This window comes from Phyllostomus hastatus, unplaced genomic scaffold, assembly GCF_019186645.2.
Source record: "Phyllostomus hastatus isolate PE091 unplaced genomic scaffold, TTU_PhHast_1.1 phas_scaffold_317, whole genome shotgun sequence".
Classification (NCBI taxonomy): domain Eukaryota; kingdom Metazoa; phylum Chordata; class Mammalia; order Chiroptera; family Phyllostomidae; genus Phyllostomus; species Phyllostomus hastatus.
The window spans coordinates 22,938,336-22,958,289 of NW_025334023.1; the positions used below are offsets into that span (position 1 = coordinate 22,938,336).

At 36.8% G+C, this 19,954-nt stretch overlaps 1 protein-coding gene and 1 non-coding gene across 2 annotated transcripts in view; both read right to left on the reverse strand.

Annotated features, from left to right (window-relative positions):
• Nucleotides 1-19,954, reverse strand: part of CNTN5 (contactin 5) — an 893,122-nt gene that overhangs the window by 537,280 nt on the left and 335,888 nt on the right. The window lies entirely within an intron of this gene.
• Nucleotides 15,458-15,619, reverse strand: LOC123805689. The gene has a single exon (XR_006783348.1). It is a non-coding gene; the product is annotated as a U1 spliceosomal RNA (small nuclear RNA).

Here is a 19,954-nt window from a genome sequence, read left to right on the forward strand (position 1 = left end):
AACTCTGGTGAAATGGGCCTATTTATTGCTTCAGCTACTTTCTTTATTCTGTTTCTATAGACTCTTCAAGTTATCGTTTGAATTTTCCTCAACTGTTTTCCAAACCATGTATAAGACAGTCTTCTAGGACTTTCTGAGCAAAGTGTTAGGTTCCATAAGGCAGAGTCAAACTTGCCAAGGGTCCACGGGAAATGGCCTCACTGAGGCACTTGACTGTTCCAGGTCCATCTGCAGACCATACATACGCTTTTCTTCATATGGTCAAAAAGCTTGAGGGCTCTCTCTTCTTTTTCTTATGCTCCACTTCCCCAACCAATATATCTGTAAAATGGCAAAGCTTTTAATTCTACACATCTAGTAAGAATGTGTCTAAAAAATGTTTCATCACAGTGGGCTATTGCACTAGCCTCTTAACTGATCATTTTTCTCTCAGTCATACAAAAGTCAATCTTGTATCATCTTCCTCATGCCAAATTAATTTGCCTAAATTATTTTTAATCATGTCCTTTGCTTACTAAATTATGTTTTTAATGACTCCCATTTTCCAAAGGTCAAATTCCAAACTGCTAACCTGAGAGTGAGAAAGCCCGATGCGCTTTTAATTCCCTAAGACCCTCATGCAAATACTGCTACCAAAGTCTCAGCCGTGCCTTTTCTTGCACCCCTCTATAATTGATTCCTGTTTAATTCCAGAATTCAACTCAGTTCTCACCTCCTGTATGGAAGCTTTTCACTTCAGCCTCCAATGATCACTCTCTATTCTGAAATTAAGGCTAATTTTTAGAACTATACCATGTACTTGCTTATTATATTGTCTTGTTGGTCCATCACTGGTTCTATGTTTTGTCTTCATATCATTGCCGATAACTGTATGACTCGTCATATCTGCTCTCTGATCACCCTGTATGTCATTCCAGCTCAACAACTCCATTTCCTCCATCCCAATAAACAGTTCCTTAGCCTGAAAAGGTCCTCAATGCAATGTTTCAATATCTACTTTCACATTCCTTTTCTTGGCTCCTTGACTGCTATACCAACTGCTTTGAGGATATCTTTAAATCAGGGGTGTCAAACTCATTTTCACCAGAGGCCATGTCAGCCTCGTGGTTGCCTTCAAAGGGCTGAATGTAATTTTAGGACTATATAAATGTAACTACTTCTTAACAGTTCAGGGAGAGCTCGGCGCTGCCACTGGGTATAGACAAGGTGCCGGGTTATATAAACAAGGTGGACAGCTCAATTTGGCCCACAGGCCTTGTGTTTGCCACCTGTGCTTTGAATCCTTTCTAGTCCCATCTTTTCTCCTTGCCCAATAAATCTCAAACAATTGTTGAATTCCAATATTTGCCTGTTCCATACTTGTATTTATTTCCATGTCTATATTTTAGTAAATAAAAATTATAGAAAATGAAATTACAAAAACTATGCTGAGTTTATAATTATTACCTTAAATTTCAAATTGTCATGTATATAATTATATCTATTGATGGGTACCAACAATTTCTCCTATCTCTCTACCATGTATTCTTCTCTTCCCTTCAAGAGGTGGAGTTTATTTCCCCTGTTGTTGAATCTGGGCTCTGGTGGGTCTTGTGCTAGACTTAACTGATAGAGTGTGATGGGCGTGGTTTGGTAGCAATCTATGGTCTAGTCTCTAGGAGGGTCCCAAAAATGCCAAGGGAGCACAGTGGGGTATAGGGAGTAGCTGTACCAGCCTGGTGGAAGGGAAGGTTACTTGGAAAGGAGGACTTCATCTAAGGATAGAATTAACTTGTGAATTAAATTGGAAATGATGGTGACTAGTAAAAATGAATATGCCCATTTTTAATAAAACAAGTTTGGTCAAATCTTTTTAAAAAATTTTTATTGTTGATACTATTACAGTTATCCTTATTCACCCCCATCCACCTCCACCCAGAACTCTGGTCAACTTTTTACATTAAAAATGTTCTTTTTCCCAAAATCCATGGAACTTTCAGATCTTGAAATGAGGACTTAAAGGCCAGGATAAAGTATTTGCATTCTGATGACTATACCAATGACTGGAGCCATCCTAAAAACAAGAAATAAGAACCTGACTTCTAACTACATGGCAAAGATGGTTAACTAATGAAATCCTTCCCTATACAAAGAGTGTAACAAAGATAAAATCTAGTTTAGCATGCTCAGATGTCTAGTTCTATATAATTGTTTCTCCGTTCCCATTTTCTTAAATATTTACAAGTTTTGAGGATATGACCCTATACTCATTTGGCAATGAAGAACAAATTATGATTAAATAATAATTAATATTGACATTTATTATTTCAAAAGAGGAACATGGCATATTGGAGATCCCAGTACTCCAAATCCAAACATAAACATGAACAAAAATTTCAGTCTATACATATCATAAATACCTGTTGAATGAGTGATTTAGTAAATATCTAGTTCATTAGCAGACAAATGGCAGCTCTAAAGAGGCATGAAACTCATGTCTTTCCATGAGTGGTTTTGTATTACTAAAACAAAAAGGGGGAAAATGAGGAAGTGATGACCTGGAGCTGGAAGTCAGGGCAGGATTATCGATCACTTTCATCCAATGTCTTCTTTACCAGATTTTTACTTAGAAAGTTAATATGTGAGTCTTATATTTTCTCTTTGTACAACAAAACCAGTCATGTAAAAAAGATGCTCGCATTTAAAGTTTAGTATTGCTACTTAAATTCATTAGCAAACCCTGCCTTCTCCTTGAGAATGTAACCTCCTTCTGCTATAATCAGAAGTCAATTCAAGCATAATCCTATCTTTTCTGTTCTTAACAGCTTGATTAAAGATGCTTATGGACAGATTACAGTACTAATTCAACACAATGTGGTGCAAGTAGTCTTAACAGTTTGCATTGAATTTTCCTTCTTTCCTGCTCATCATGTCCTCTCTGAAACTTGTCCCACCTATTTGCCCTGGCAAGAATTAGTCTTATCTTCCTTAATTTCTGCATTAAATTTATATCTTATTTTATATATATATATAAGCTATACAAGTAACTGTCCACTGTAATGGAGTTTCTTTGAGTAGTATGAACATGTCTTATTCACTGCTGGATCTGCTATACTTAGCATACCAGAGGGGGTGCTCCAATTCATGTTGAAATCAGCCTACTGAAGACCCAAGAGGTTTGGCTCAAAAACCCATGCTTCTTAAGAAGAAAAGTTATGTTGCTCCTGAAAACATTACCCCTGGATGCCACTTACACTGTATTTTACAATGATAAGTTTATTTTTGGATGCCATGTATTTTGACCACATTTTATTTCTGACTTCTTCCAGAGGTGGACTTTGATGATTGACTCCTTTCTATTCCTCAGACATGAAACTTGTTCTCTTCCCTTCAAGCAAGGCCTGCATCAAAGACCAGACAAGTATCCACTCTGACCACACTGACTAATGGTCATTACTCATCCTGTTTCAGGGTCAGCTGTCTTGTGTATCCCTTCTGGAGTCAAGATCTGAAGAGCTGGAGCCCCCAAGCTGCCCGTTGTGATGCCTTTGCTCTGCATCTCTATTAGGCTGCTCTTCAAAGAAAATGTTTTTGACAGCTGGCTATTAATCGATTTCTGCCTTAAAATGCTCCCAGAATTTCTGTAAAATAGACCTTGACAAATTTAGAAACATCAAGTAGATTTGTATTATATTTGATAAAACTAAAACAAAAAAGTTGCCCTTGTCTTTGCTACTGGTTTATAGACCCTCTCAGAATGTGGTACATTTGGTTAAGTAACCTGAATGTTACTAGAGTTGCCATATTTGCAAAGTTAGTACCTCATACTCAAAATCTCAGGAAATATTTATGCTTAACATCCCTTATTTTGTTCAGAAATACTGTACATATGATTTGTACATAATACCTTGTGTACTAACATGCATGCCTAAATGAAAGCATGTCATATTTGTGTTCAGAAAGGTTTTATTCTTTGGAACAATTGAAAACAATGTACCCAAACACCATCTTGCTAATTTTTTCTATAGCCATCATCTTTGTTGACAGACAAGTTTATTAATTCTAAAATTACCTTAATTAATCTTTCTGCATAGTTTTTAATTTATTATTCAGTATTGGAAGACCATTAACACCATCTGGCTACTGTACAATGGCTTTGATGTCTTTGTTAGTGAGGCAGAAAATATTTAAGTCATTCTTTTTCTCTCTCCCCTTCACACATATCTGATCAGAATCTACTGTATGTTAACACAAATTAAAAACTACATTTTTTCTGTGTTTGCAAATATACTCCTTAAAAAAAGTTTTTCCCACTGATTGTGATCTACAGGAGCCAGAGTTCTTAAATGTCCTCACTTCTGATGCCACTGATCTTGAATGATTGATTTACTTGATTGTTAGAGGTGGATTAGCATAGTGTTTAAATAATCAAACTGAATGGATTTGAAACCTTGGAATAATGACAAACTGTGAATAAGTTTTTTCATATGTAAAACAGAGATAATGATGGATGATTGATGCCTGTGGAGACTAAATGAATCAAATATAGACTGCTTACGCCTGTAGTAAGTACTATATAGCTAATATTTTCTTTTAAATGAACAAAACTATTTGTGGTCTAAATTTGACATCATTCTTAAGTTATTTTGTTTTATTATTTCTGTATTATTTTATTTAATATTAACTCATTTATATGGCTGACATCACAGCATTTTTAGTCAATGTCTTTTTCTTTTTTCCAGTTTTTTTCCCAGTGGGAGATTTGAAAAATGTGCAATGTCCCTTAATTGATTTATGCCATTGAAGGGCAGTAATAATTTAAATTCAACCTGAAAATGGGAAAAGTTTGTTTCTAGGAACATTGGATTCACACATCACTAAAGCAATCTTCAAGAATAAAGCACCTATACAGATTATATTCAATGACAGTTTGGTTTTTATTTTGTCATAACAGCAGCAAAAGACCTTTTAAAAATTGGAATCAGTGTCACTTGTTTATTTACATGCCAGTATTCTAATAACACACAGTAGCAGCAATGTATTCTGTGATTTTATAGGTATTATAAAAATAAATGTTGAGTTTATAAAGTAAAAACAGATTAATGTAGTATCTATTATTTTAATGTAAATTATTTTATTTGTTACTAACACAAATTTTATTATTCTTTTTCTTAAACTATACTATAATTTACAGAATTTTATCACAAATATTTGATTAAGTGGAAAAACCATATACTTAGAATAGTGAGGGAGTTGATATTGCACTAGTGGTTACATATACAATCCACTACGTTTAGATTTTCCCTAAATGTGCAAGTTAAAACCCTGTGTGAATATCTTGGCTTTTCATTCATTAATTGTAAAGATTAAATAAAATAACACACTAAAATACTTAGATGATTGTCTGCAGTAAGGTAAGCAGTATCGGTGGTTATTATTACATAAAGAGTTTAGCTCTAAATTAATAGTTCAGAATAACTCTCAAGGGAGTTGCTCTATTTCCTGCTGAAGAAAATTTGTGGTATTTTGTGTGAGTTATTAAACTTTTGTTTCAGGCAATAAATGCAGACTCTGTAATAAAAGAAAAAAAAACAACTCTGAGGTAAACATAGCATAATCCATAGATTATTAAAAAGAAATCCTCAATGCCTAAAATATTTTGTTATTACTTATCTGTTAACTCTGACAAACACACAAACAAAGGACAGCCATACACATCAGAGGTCCCAGACAAGTGAGTTCCAGTTTTGCTTCCATTTCGTTCTAATGTGTCAGGACTCCTGGGGGAGGAAATGGGGATCCTGTCCAGTCCACTCCAGTGTATACTCATAAGTGATTGAATAAGTTGTGGTGGCAGTGGCCCCAGAGACTAGAGAGAGGCTGAAAGTGCTACAGACAATGTGTCCAAAAGGACATAATGCTTAAAATGAGTTTCTCATTTTTCTGAAACTCAGTGACTCAGCCCTGGATTTATTTATTTGGATATTCTGAAGTTGTCTGTGTCTTTAAGAAAGACTAATGGAGAGAATTTGGAGATTGCCACCCAATCATCAGTTTGGAAAAGCCACATCTTTACAGAAGTCCAGGTCATCAAAATTTGCATTATTTGTTGTTTGTGTTTAATAAAGCTTGTACAAGTTTACCGCTGGACCATTCAAAATTGCAGGAGAGCAAGATACCACAAATGACTTGAGATGAAATTACTGAACAGTGGATCCTAAAGGACATGCAGACATACTAGGGATACTTCTGTTATATAACAGCTGTGTTTCTAAAATATAAGAAATAGGTATCATTTTTTGTGGACTTCCGGCAAGATGGAGGCATAAGTGGACACATCGTACCTCTACCCACAACCAAGATTAGAACAACAACAATTTAGAGGCAGAATAACACCCTGAACTGATAGAGAATTTATCTGAATGGAAGTCGGACAGCCAAGAAGATGAAGTAGACCCGTTTATCCAGACCTGTAGGAGGGGCGGAGAGGAGCAGCCGGGCTCAGGTCGCGGTGCACGGAGAATAGGGAGAACTGAGCACATAAGGCACTAGGAGCACATAAGGCATCTGGGGCGCACAAGATTGCAGCTGGTGGACCCTGAGTACGCAAGCGGCAGCTGGCAGACCAGGTGAGGCGGCGATTGTGGACCAGGGCAGAGCATGCAACCCAGGATCCCAGAGAAGGGACTGAGGTCCATGGAGAACAGAGCTACCGCCATTGTTCCCTCCCGCCCCTGCCCCCACATACAACATCACAATCTAGCTACTGGGGTGTCCAGACCTGGTGAACACTAAGGCTCTGCCCCTCACCGTAAGAGGAGCGACCAGACCCAAGAGAGAGAGAGAGAGAGAGAGAGAGAGAGAGAGAGAGAGAGAGAGAGAGAGAGAGAGAGAGATGTCTCAAACAGAAAAACAGATCAGTGCCCCAGGACTCATCCTTTTGAGCGACCAACAGATAGCCAATCTATCAGATGCACAGTTCAAAACACTAGTGATCAGGAAGCTCACAGAATTGGTTGATTTTGGGCACAAATTAGATGAAGAAATGCAGGTTATCATAAAAGAGATGAAGGAAGAGGCAAGGAAAACCAATAGTGATGGGAAGGAAACTGGGACTCAAAACAATAGAGTGGACCAGAAGGAAGAAAAAAACAACCAAACAAGAAAGAATGGAGAAATACGAATTCAAAAAAATGAGGAGAAGCTTAGGAACCTCCAGGACATCTTTAAACATTCCAACATCTGAATTATAGGGGTACCAGAAGGGGAAGAGGAAAAGCAACAGATTGAACATGTATTTGAACAAATAATAAAGGAGAACTTCCCCATTCTGGCAAAGGAAATAGACTTCCAGGAAATCCAGGAAGCTCAGAGAGTCCCAAACAAGTTGGACCCGAGAAGGAACACACCAAGGCACATCATAATTACATTAGCCAAGGTAAAAATGAAGGAGAGAATACTAGAAGCAGCAAGAGATAAGGGGAGAGTAACCTATAAAGGAGTTCCCATCAGACTGTCAGCTGATTTCTCAAAAGAGACCTTACAGGCAAGAAGGGGCTGGAAAGAAATATTCCAAGCCACGAAAGACAAGGACCTATATCCCAGATTACTCTATCCAGCAAAGCTTTCATTTAGAATGGAAGGGTAGATAAAGTGCTTCTCAGATAAGGTCAAGTTAAAGGAGTTCATCATCACCAAGCCCTTATTTTAGGAAATGTTAAAGGGACTTATCTAAGAAAAGAAGATAAAGAAAAAAACATGTATAGTAAAAGGACAGCAAACTCACAATTATTAACAACCACACCTAAAGCAAAACCAAAAGAAACTAAGCAAACAACTAGAACAGGAACAGAACCACAGAAATGGATATCACATGGAGGGTTAGCAACAGGGGAGTGGGAGGAGAAGAGAGGGGGAAAAGGTACAGAGAATAAGTAGCATAGAATGTAGGTTGAAAATAGATAGGGGGAGGGTAAGAATAGTATGGGAAATGTAGAAGCTAAAGAACTTATAAGTATGACACATGGACATGACTGAAGGCGGAGATATGGGTGGGAGAGGGTGTACAGGGTGGAGGGGAGTGAAGGGGGAAAATGGGACAACTGTAATAGCATAATCAATAAAATATATTAAAAAAGAAAAAAAGAAATAGGTATCATTTTTTAAAAAATAAATGAATTGAGCCCTGTCTGGTATAGTTCAATGAATTGAATGCCGATCTGTGAACCAAAGGGTCCTTGGTTTGATTCCCTGTCAGGGCACATGCCTGGGTTGGGCCAGCTCCCCAATAGGGGGTGTGTGAGAGGCAACCACACATTGATGTTTCTCTCCCTCTCTTTCTCCCTCCCCCCCAAAAGTAAATAAACAAATTAAATTAAAATAAATGAATTGAAATATATTGACCATAGTGAGTTTTTGACAAATGCATTCATTTCCTCTTTATTTTTTCGTAAAATTAAAAGAAGAAAAAGTTATAAAGAGATTGAAACATTTTTGCTTTGAATCAAAGGACTGCCCAGGTATATAAATACTATATGAAAGTATTTTATACACCAAAATTTAATATAATTAAAAAAATAAAAATATCTCTCAGTGATATGCTAGGAATGTATCTTTAGGAGGATACTTTGAAAATGGATCTCTAGCAGAGTTGCTTATTATTCTTTATTACAGTCCACAATTAACTGTGGTTTTACAGTGTCCCTCAGACAAATCTTGGTGCTTCTCACCTAAGTGTGAAACAGTATGGCAACACTGTTTCCTGAGGCCTGCTAGAAGCTGAAGAAAAATTATGAAAGGAATATTTCACATCAATTTGCAGAAATAATCAAGAAATTAGAAAATTCAGATATTTTCCACCCTTTTTTGGACCACCTAGAGACTCTGCAATAGATTTTAAATGTATTTCTATACGATCAGATATTCTACTTAATCTTGAAAGCTCACATTAAAACTTTGCACTTGCCTCATGCATGTACAATGCAAATTCCATCTTAATTCAATACAATTAGCCTTAATGAGCCCTTGGTGATCTCTCCTAATAGACAACATATACAAAGCTTGTAATTACAGTGACTTACTTTTGTCAATAAGTAAGCTACCACTAGTTGACATCCACTTTTCTAGTTCCCCCTGTGTGTCTGTAATATTTTTTAAGATGCTGTTATTCAGTTTATTGGATTCAACCAATATTTATGGTACAATTATCAATCACTAGCTGTAAGGTTAAGTTCTTCAAGGTTAAGTTCAATTCCTCCAGAGCCAGGTGCCTAGGTTAAAATTCCAGCTCAAATAATTACTCACTATGAGACTTTGACAAGTCTGTACCTCACGTCCTCATTTGAAAACTGGGGATAATTATACTACCTGTTGTGGGATTATGAAGATTGAATTAATTAACACATTAATGGCTTAGAACAATGTTCGGCAGTAAGAGGTCAAAGGGTGTTAGTAATGATTGTCAGGTGAAAAGCATGCAGTGGTGTTCCTGTATGGAAAATATAAAAATGATTAAGTAGTGCAAGAAACTCATAGTCTGCTAGCGAGTCTGGAGGAAGTTGAAACAGAAATGATGGATATATTTCTCTATTTTGTAAATTAGATTGGTGCTATAAGATAGATTGTAACATTGTTAAGAATTGAAAGAAAGGGTGATAAAATCCAGTTGAAAGGAATGTGAAAGAAAGGGGAGAAGAGGTGGCAGGGAGAGGGATTATTTTACATAAATCCAAAAGAATAAACAGATTTCCACAGGCTGAAGGCAGAATACCTTCAAAGGGGCTGCAAAGGACACTTGTTCACATGGAGGGGGTGCTGTCTCAGTTTAGGACTCGGTGAAATGCAGGAAGGTTTCTTTGTTGAAGAGCAGAGTGTGTAGGAAGGTAGAGCAAGATAAACCTGGAAAGATACTCTGGGGAACAAACATCAAGAACTCAGGCTGTTGGAACTAATACTTTAGACTTGATTTCACACCTGTTTAAGTTTTGGGTTTAGAATGACATGGGTGGGAACACTGGCCCCACCTTAAATGATCCAGTGGTCCTCAGAAAGTCACTTAAACTGTTGGAACATCAGTTACATCATTTTTGAAGGGAAGGTGATATGATCCATCACAACATTCTTTAAATAGAATGTGTGTATGTATACGATATTTATTACACAGTTTACTTTCCCAGACTTGTAGATACTATAAGCACAGAGCAACCAAAAGACAAAAATCTTACGTACTTGGAATTTATAATGACAGCAGTGAAGGGAGGACTATGCAATAAACACATTACATAAGGAATATAGCATATTAGATGGAGGCCATGTGATAAAAAATGGGGCACAAATGTGGGGTACATGTGGTGGTGAAAGCTTAATGAAATATTCTTGTGTTTTTATTTTATCAGGGAAATGGATAGCAAAGTTGCCAGCTTGAGTGAGGACAGTAATAGAGAAGATGGAGGGTGGGTTACAGATGAGAAGCTATAAAATGATCATCCAGGTAAATGGGAGAGGAAAATGACTAGGAGAAAGTAGTGTGTTTGCCTGGAAAAAACTAATAGGCCAGTTAAGGTTGGGGTTCACTGGGACCAAACAGCATGCTTTTACTTTTTCCCCCAGCCATGTTCATCTTTTCAGGTGGAAGCATGGAATAGATAGAGGATGTTGGCCAGTGTGTAGTTTTTTTCTGGGGTAGGATCTGTCATAAAAGGAGACAAGGGGAAGGGAACTGAGGTATATTCAAGGGAGACCAATTATATGGTGACTCATGGTGTTACAGGGTACAGCCAAGAGGGGGACCCCAAATGGGCTTTTGAAATGGGGTCCAGAACCCAAGGTGTCCAGATTTTAGGATGTCCTCACCCTCCCACCCCCAGGTGTGGGTTGGGGGAAGGGACAAATGGAGCAGGGCCATTGAAAGCTGTTTCCCGTAGCAACAGCCTTGCAGCTACTCTCTGGCGTGGTCATTTAACACATCTATGGCCTTTGGCTGGTTACATAGATATGTTAAATAGCTGTGGCCAAGCTCTGAGCCAGGGGAATGGGAGTAACTCCCCCACTAAGACATAACTGGGGGACAGGTCCCCGGAGTTACAGCACCTGCATGAGAGCTTGGAGAAGATTGGCTCCATGACATGGGGCTACACCTGCCCAGACCCTTGATGATGACCAAAGAGGCTAGAAAGGACAGCAGATTGAGGACAAGTGTGGCAGAGTGTGGGAGGAGTTGGAAATGGGGCTGTAGAGGAAGATTGGTATGGGGATTTAAATCCAGACACGGCAGCCATTGAGGAAAGAACCACGTGGCTTTAGCAGAGTGGGGACTCCCGCAGCCCTGTGAGAGGAGAATCATCATGCAGCATTAGCAGAGAACTGCCACTCAGCTTTGGCAGAGTGGCGACGGCCCCCCACAGCTTTGTGGGGAGAAGCACGTGGTTTTGGCTGAGTGGGGACTCCTGTGGCCCTGGGAGAGAGGACTGCATGGCTGGAGCAGAGATCCTGGTGACTCAGCTGAGGGTGCCAGGAACCGAGGGAGGCCTACCAGCCTAGCACAGCTGAGCCATGGATTTCTATTTCCTTTCCTGAGATATGGTACTTTGGACTGGGCAAAGGGGGAAGGAAGGACTGTGTCTGTTTGTGGGTATTTTAAGGGACTTTGGGATTTTTGATGAAGACATCAGGTCACTACTTTAAGTTTATATAGCATTAAATAAACATTTCCTTTCCTTTTCACGAATCTCTGGCATTGAGAGACATTTTTCCTATAGACGGCAGACATAACGGACCTGGAGGTTTCTTTCAGTAATAGTATATCATCCCGCCCCCCACCCCCACCCCCTTGTTGTGCTCTGTAACAATGGCATTCCTAGGTAAGGAAGACAGTGAGGGCATGAAAATAATGATGGACAGTGAAAAAGTGTTAGGAGCAATAGATTACAGATTCCAATGGAAGAAATACTGTTGAAAATGAAACACTACAGTGTACGATTTGGAAAAGAAAACAGTGTGGTTAGAAAGTGACTAAGGCTATTGGTAATGACATCTATTGCATGACAATGGGAATAGGCATCTGAGAAATTTTGAAGGACAAGATGATTAAAGAGAGAACAAAGTGCTAGTAGGAATAGATATTAGAAAGAGAAGTGTGCGGATATTGACATCACTAAGAATTAGGACAAGAGTATATTTGAAAAAATATCAGTGAACCACTTATATGCTAAATCTTTAGCATATAAGGGAAGTAAATGGGGAATTGGAAATTGACTGTAGTAAACAGTCATGGATAATGTTGTCTGAACATTTTTTTTTCAAGAGGCAGGAAGAAACAACAGTCTAAAACATGCAAGAAATAAAGGGTGATGAATTTCTTTCATCACCATAACAGATTTTGGGGGGCTGCTTCATTTACAGATTAAGGCAAGAATGTTAATAATATGATAATGATAATGATAGTAAAATTAAAAGATTGAGAGCTTCAGGGAAAAAATGTGTGCTTAAAAGACCACCAGATTTCAATTAGAGCATCATATTTGAGGGAATACTGACAGAAGAGGTTCACGGTTCAGAGGTTTTGTTACTGACCTTGACTGTGAGAGGTGAAAGTTTTCAGAAGTGTGATAGGTGAGAAATAAGATCAGATTTTAAAAAGATATAAAAATCGACAAAATGAACTAACAAGCAATTTTTTTTTAATTTTAAAGATTTTATTTATTTATTTTTAGAGAGAGAAGGGAGGGAGAAAGAGAGAGAGAGAAACATCAATGTGAGGTTGCTGGGGGTCATGGCCTGCAACCCAGGCATGTACCCTGACTGGGAATTGAACCTGCAACTCTTTGGTTTGCAGCCCGTGCTCAATCCACTGAGCTAAGCCAGCCAAAAGCTAACAAGCAAAATTTAGACAGCCTCAGAGAGCAGGCTGAAAGCTGTTGGGGCAGGGGCTTGCAGGGCTGTGGGGGGGGGGGGGTGTTAAACATGGTCTTGGACAAGGGTGTGGTGATTGCACCACAAGGGGGAGGAGGGCATGAGGGGATAAATGGTGATAGGAGACTTGATGTGGTGAACACATATTCCAGTGTACAGATGATGTGTTGTAGAATTATGCACCTGAAACCTGTATAATTTTGTTAAATACTGTCACCTCAATAAGTTCAATAAAAAGGAATAAAAATCCACATGGGGATCAGAATGTGATAATGATGGATGTCTGGGAATCCTGCTAGTCTTCACATACATATGTATGAGCAGGTAGAAGTGGAACTCTGAGAATTGTGGGTACAATGAAGGATAAGGTCTCACTAAGATTAGCCCGAGTTTTCTGGCCAAAACTTGTCTCAGCACCTTTAGTCTTCCTCATACATTACAAATGTTAGGGTTTATCAGAGCTTGATTAGAACTTCCTTAAATCTCTAGTCCTTTGTCTCAAAAACTTGCTTCATCTTTATACTTTCTGTCTTCTCCACCTTTGCTACATGATAAGCATCATTTTTTATACTCATATACATTGAGCCTCCTCAAATACATTTCTACACATATTTTCAGTATATCCTCACACAAGCTTTTTAGGAAACAGTAACTTTCCTAAATAAAATTCAGTTCTGTGAATTAATCCCATTCCCTACTCTTTTCCTTGGAACTTAACTCTATCAATTGCTTCTTTTTTTCTTGAATAAAAATCTATACATTTTCATTATGGGTTAAAATCCTTGAGGGGAATGACATTCAAATAACCACTACAATGACAATGTAGCAGATAAAGGATTGAATTCTAGTCTTTATACTTAAGACTTTGGGCAAGTTATTAATGCATATGAAGATCAATGGCCTACATAAGTGTTGTAGAATTGAACATGTTAGGGAAGCAGTTCCATAGTGATACTGTAGAAAGGCCTTGAACTTACCTATTCCCACAGACACACCAAATATATACCTACATATACAGCGATTCCTTCTGAAGGAAGACTGAAGGCTGTCCATTGTTAACATGAAACCATAAAGATCCCAAGTAGTCAAAGATATCTTGAGAAAGAAGAACAAAGTTGGAAGTATCATACTACCTGATGTCAAACTATATTACAAGCCTATAGTAATCAAAACATCATGGTGCTGGCACAGAAAACAGGCACATGTAGATCAATGTAACCCACATCTATTTGGTCAATTATCTATGACAAAGAGGCAGGACTATATAGTGCACTAAAGACAATCTTTTCAATTAATGGTATTGAGGAAACTGGATAGATACATGCAAAAAAAAAAATGAAACTAGACTGCTTTCTTAAACCATACACAAGAATAAACTCAAAATGGATTAAAGACTTAAGTATAAGACCTGAAGCCATAAAACTCCTTGAAGATAACATAGGCAGAAAAGTCTTGGACATAGCTCTTAGCAATAGTTTTTAGATATGTTCCTTGGACAAAGGAAACAAAAAATAAACAAATGGAACTGCATGGAACTAAAATGATTTTGCACAGTGAGGGAAACCATTAACAAAATGAAGACAACCAAATGAGTGGGAGAAGATATTTGCCAATGAACATCCAATGGGGGGTTAATATCCAAAATTTATAAAGACAAATACCATATGATTTCATTTGTATGTAGAATGGACAAGAAAAAAAAACTGATTTATAGATACAGAGAAAAAACTAATGATTTCCAGAGAGGAGAAGGGTGAGAGATTGGTGAAAAAAATGAAGGGGAATAAGAGGTACAAATTCCCATTTATAAAATAAATGTCATGGGTGTGTTATGTATGGCAAAAGAAATACAGTCAGTAATATTGTAATCATTGTTATAAGAACAACATAGTATTGTAATAACTATAACAACAGGTCAGACATCATGTGATCACATCATAAGGTATATAAATGTTGTATCTCTATTTTTACATCTAACAATAGGTGTTAGACAATATATTGTATATATTGTCTAGTCTACAATATATTGTATATTAATTATATTTTAAGAAAAAATAAATTAAAAATTAATTGAACATGTTAAAGTTTGTGACATGTAGCACAGTGTTTCATACATAGCAAGATCACAATGAATGACAATTACAATTATTTGTAATCATGTGCCAAGTCTCTATAGTATTTGATGCTACAGAACACCATTCTTTTACTTTGTTACTCTTAAACCTGTGACCAGGTCAAAGATGTGTTGCAAACTTTTAGTCTTTTTTCCCTTTGTACTTTCTTTTTTCTCTTAACTTTACACATTTTCATAGAGCTACAGGAAGCATCCCCAAGCCCTTGATTCCCAAATTTCTCTTCCAAGTTTCAAACATGTACTTCTCATCTATACAAGCCACCTGTATATCAGAACAACTAAGGAATACTTTTAAACATCCTGGATCCTCTCCCAGATCAGAATCTCTGAAAACAGGATCTGTTATAACTATGCTAGGACAAATTTAGAAATTAATGATGTATATTATGAACCAATTACTTTGTCAAAAAAGCGCATTACTGTATCTTTTTTTTCAGGGGAGAGTGAGGACGCAGCTGCCCACTACCACAAATTGTCCGGTGGAGTTTCCCACATTTGGAAAATCACAGGGGCCAGCACATCCAGAGTGCAGCAGATAAACCTCACCCAGGGAAAACTGCCTTCATGGTCATGGTATCCTCCCTGCCAGGTAAGTATTATATTTATTCTTTGTGTTATTTTCTGATAGAGCTAGAACAATGCCTGACACATGATGGTTTAATAAATATTTATTAAGTAAATTTTTTAAAGATTTTATTTATTTTTAGAGAGAGGGGAAGGGAAGAAGAAAGAGAGGGAGAGAAACATCAGTGTGTGGTTGCCCCTCACATGCCCTCTGCTGGAGACCTGGCCTACAACCCAGGCATGTGCCTTGACTGGGAATCGAACCAGCGACCCTTTGGTTTGCAGGCCTGTGCTCGATCTACTGAGCTAAACCAGCCAGGGAAAAATAAGTAAATTAATAAATAGAAATAGAAGACAATGGAAAAGGCTTAATAAAACAATGATGAAGAATGAGGTCATTAGCAAGAGATACATAACATGACTCCTAAAAGTGCATGACGACTCCTGAAGATGATTTTTTGGCATGACCAAATGGAGGGCCATTAATAGAGTTACATGATATTCTTTAACAAAGTTTGGCATTTCAGGATTAGAAAATTAATAAAATGCAGAAAAGAAAACATGAAAAGGGGAATTTACAATAAAGGATAGCAGAGCAAGGTAGTAAAGATTCTAGGTTGGTCCTGAGTGTTGATTGGTCATGGATGAATTGAATCCATGTAACTCAAACACCTTTTTTCAACTATAATCTTCTTTGACTAATAAAGTGTTCAAATTTCAGGATCATTTTGAACATTTTCTAGAAGTATTTAATTAAAAATAATATTTAAAGTACTAATGCACTATGTAAATTATTACATTTTCCCCTGTAAACACAGTGGAGGAATACCTGGGTTTTGGTATTACACATTTTTCTATCATCTTGTTATCACTCATATTTGGAAACCATATTGCAGACACATCCATATGTTACCTCTGATTTATATGCATGTAATTGAACAAATGTTGCTTTAAAAGTGTTGATTTAAAAAGTTTGATTCTGAACACCTGTTTAATTAAAAAATTAAAAGAAAAAACAGAAAACTTAAAAAAATTCCTCTTTTCCTTTCATCTAAAAGACAAAATGGCAAAATTATACTTATATTTTTTATTTTTAATTGTTGTTTAAGTATAGTTGTCTCCATTCCCCCCAATAACTGTTTTTTTAATTTTTAAGAACATTGTTGACCCAGCTGGTGTAGCTCAGTAGATTGAGTGTGGGCTGCGAACCAAAGCATAGCAGGTTCAATTCCCAGTCAGGGCACATGCCTGGGTTGCAGGCCATGGCCCCCAGCAACTGCACATTGTTGTTTCTCTCTCTCTCTCCCTTCCCTCTCTAAAAAAATAAATAAATAAAATCTTTTAAAAAAAACATTGTATTGGTAGTTCACTCTCATAATCCCTAGCAGAAACATTCCTACATTTTTATAAGTAGATACAGCTCTTCTGCAAGTTTATTATGCTATTTTAAATAGTGAAAAACAAACAATGTGTATAATTTTTATTAATCTATAATATATACCAGTATTTCCATTGATCTGCTATATTCAAGAGAATAGTGACAACTTTGGGTTTACTCTTACTCTAAAAAGTTTAATAGACATAGTAAGGTTAAAAAATAAAACTATAGATAGTAAAGATTAAAGCAATTCTTATTACAAAATGACATGAAAATAATTGGCATGGTCTCTAAAAATAGCAAATGCAGGTGTACAGTTTGGGTTCCAATACTAAGCAAAGGAAAAAACAAATGGAACAGGGATGCTCGATTGTAATTTCACCAATGCTACTAGACTTTTTAAAAAGTACAGAAATGAAAGCATAGTTGATTCACTTAGTTGCTCTTATGCTCCCTAAAAATGGAAATACATCTTAACATTTCTTCTATTTTCTCAACACAGCTGAATTTAGAACAATGCTTGAACATGATTTTTTTTAATTGTTGAATGAATGAACATCCAAAACAAAATTTAAGTCATTCTCCTAATATGTTCTTGGGGTATATATTTCAGTTTAGAGTTAGGAGACAAAAACTATTTAAAACAAAATTTCTAAAAATATTGAGTTCTAGCCTTTCTCCTATGTGTTGCAATATTAATTCTGTGAACACTGATGGTGTGACATTTATTATTATCTCTAAGTTTTGTTTGTAGTTGAGTTAGAGATGAAAGATATAAGAACAAGGTTGAAGGTGACGAGTCCAGCAGGATGTGTGAGGTGAAATGCTCTGTGAGACTTGCATGGGAGCAGTTTGGAAGGCAGATGATACATGCCAGCACCCAGACAAGGGTCTGGATGGAGACAGGCAGAGGAAGGTGAACTCTGGATGTTGAGGAGGAATGACAGAGGTATAGGAGATGAGAAGCTAGATTATTCTGGAAGCCGCAGTAAGCTTCCAGAGTGAAGAGAATTTTCAAAAGACAGAGCAGTCATCAGTTTAAAAAACCATAGTAAAGTCTAGTAAAAACAGGCAGAAAATTGGATACTGTCTCAATCATTTAATAATATTTTAAAATAATTTATATGGACATTCTGTTCTACTAGGGATTGTTACAGGCTCACAAAGGATAAACAAAATAGTGGCTGATCCAAGAGAGCACACAATTGAAAAAACAAAAAAATAAAATAAAATTTTAGTGATTGCAATATAATGTTAAATTCTAAGATACTGAGTATAGATATTTATGTATCTCCTCAGGGCCATATTGTTAATGAAAATCTTCAAAACAATGTATTTTTTAAGTAGATGATTAAAACCACATGTAGAAACAAAATATGTTATAATTATTAAGAAATGAATACCTGTCCTTGTGTTAATGATTTATTTTTTCTTTTTATTTCTAACAACAAAAAATAAATTTTGGAAGTCAATGGTTCTATCACTTCAGTACATACAGGGGTACCTCCATACTCATTGTTAATTGGTTCTGGAACTCATGAGGAGTGCCGAAACCATCGAGTACTGAACAATGAAGCATATTCTCTTGTGGGGTAGCAGCGTGACTCATTCAAGTTGTAGCAAGTGTGACAAGTCTCATGCAAGCACTGAGTGCTGAAACATTTTTTTTTCCTCATCAAATGTGATGAGTACAAGATTTGATGAGCTCTGAAGCCAACGAGTATTGAAGTATGACTGTATTTGCTTGATAAAATCTACTTCTCTAGCCCATTAGTCATTAATTTTATATTAGGGGGTGGGGCAAAATAAAGAGAGAATGATTCAAGTATATCATCTATACAAATATATGAATATGTATGATGTAAATATTAAAATCTGTCAACAGCTTTAAATTTCCCAAAATAAAGATGACATTTTATACTATGTTACAATTGATACCTGAAATTCTTGCTGTGGCCTTTTGTTCATTCATCCTTCCTTAGAAAGTCTCTTCAGCTATTTAAGAGAGTATGCAATAAGGCTGTTAACACTATACAGGTATAAACCAAACTTTGGGGTCCACCTGTTCTTCTGTTCTTGCACTGGCTCCCCTTGACAACATACATGACCTGACAAATATTGAAGCGGCCTCCCATTTGCACTACTGTAAAAAGCCATTGACCATTCTGTCTCTTGGTGCCTTCATGCTGCCTTTGCTTCTGGCAGTTAGATATAGAAGGATTCTCCTGCTTGTTTTACATAAAGCCTCTAAAACAAACAGGCAAGCAAGTATATCATCACCTTTTCCAAATGCTGGCCTTCACTATCTAATCATAAACCCCAGGGACCATTTTATTTTATTCAGGTTCCTCTCTCCTCAAAACTTTTTCTTTCTCCCTGCTGTTACAAAATAAAATTTCCCTTGCAAGTAAATTAGGTAATATTTATTGAACAATTCCTATGTGTGAGGAATCATTCTAAGAGCTTTGTATTATCTCATTCAGTCCTAATAACAAACTAAGTTAGGTAATATCAGCTCCACTTTAAAGATGAGAAGAAGAAGGTATGAAGAGATTGGCTAATGGGAGGGCCTGGAGTAAAATGTCAGCTTTCAGATTCCACAGCCCTTGCTCTTCACCACTCTCATCAGCCCCCATCATTCCCCAAAACAACCTTGAGGAGTGAACAGCTTGAAGGTGGCTCTTCCATGAGCTGTAGGTCAATCAGACTAAATGGTTTGCTCCATTAATAGTATGTATAATGATATTTCCATAAAAAATGATCATCTCCTCTCAATTAGGCTGAATACAGTGAACATGAGATTTATGAATAAATGGTACTCAGCTTTTGGCTTAAATGTCATTATTCCTTTGGTGTGACTTTGGCTTATTTATTGTAAATCCTTGAACTCCCATTTATTTGTCTGTAAAATGGGATTATACTGCCTATCTTTAAAATAGAAATATTCTTTTTTAAGTAAAATAATGTATGTAAAACAACCAGCATAATTC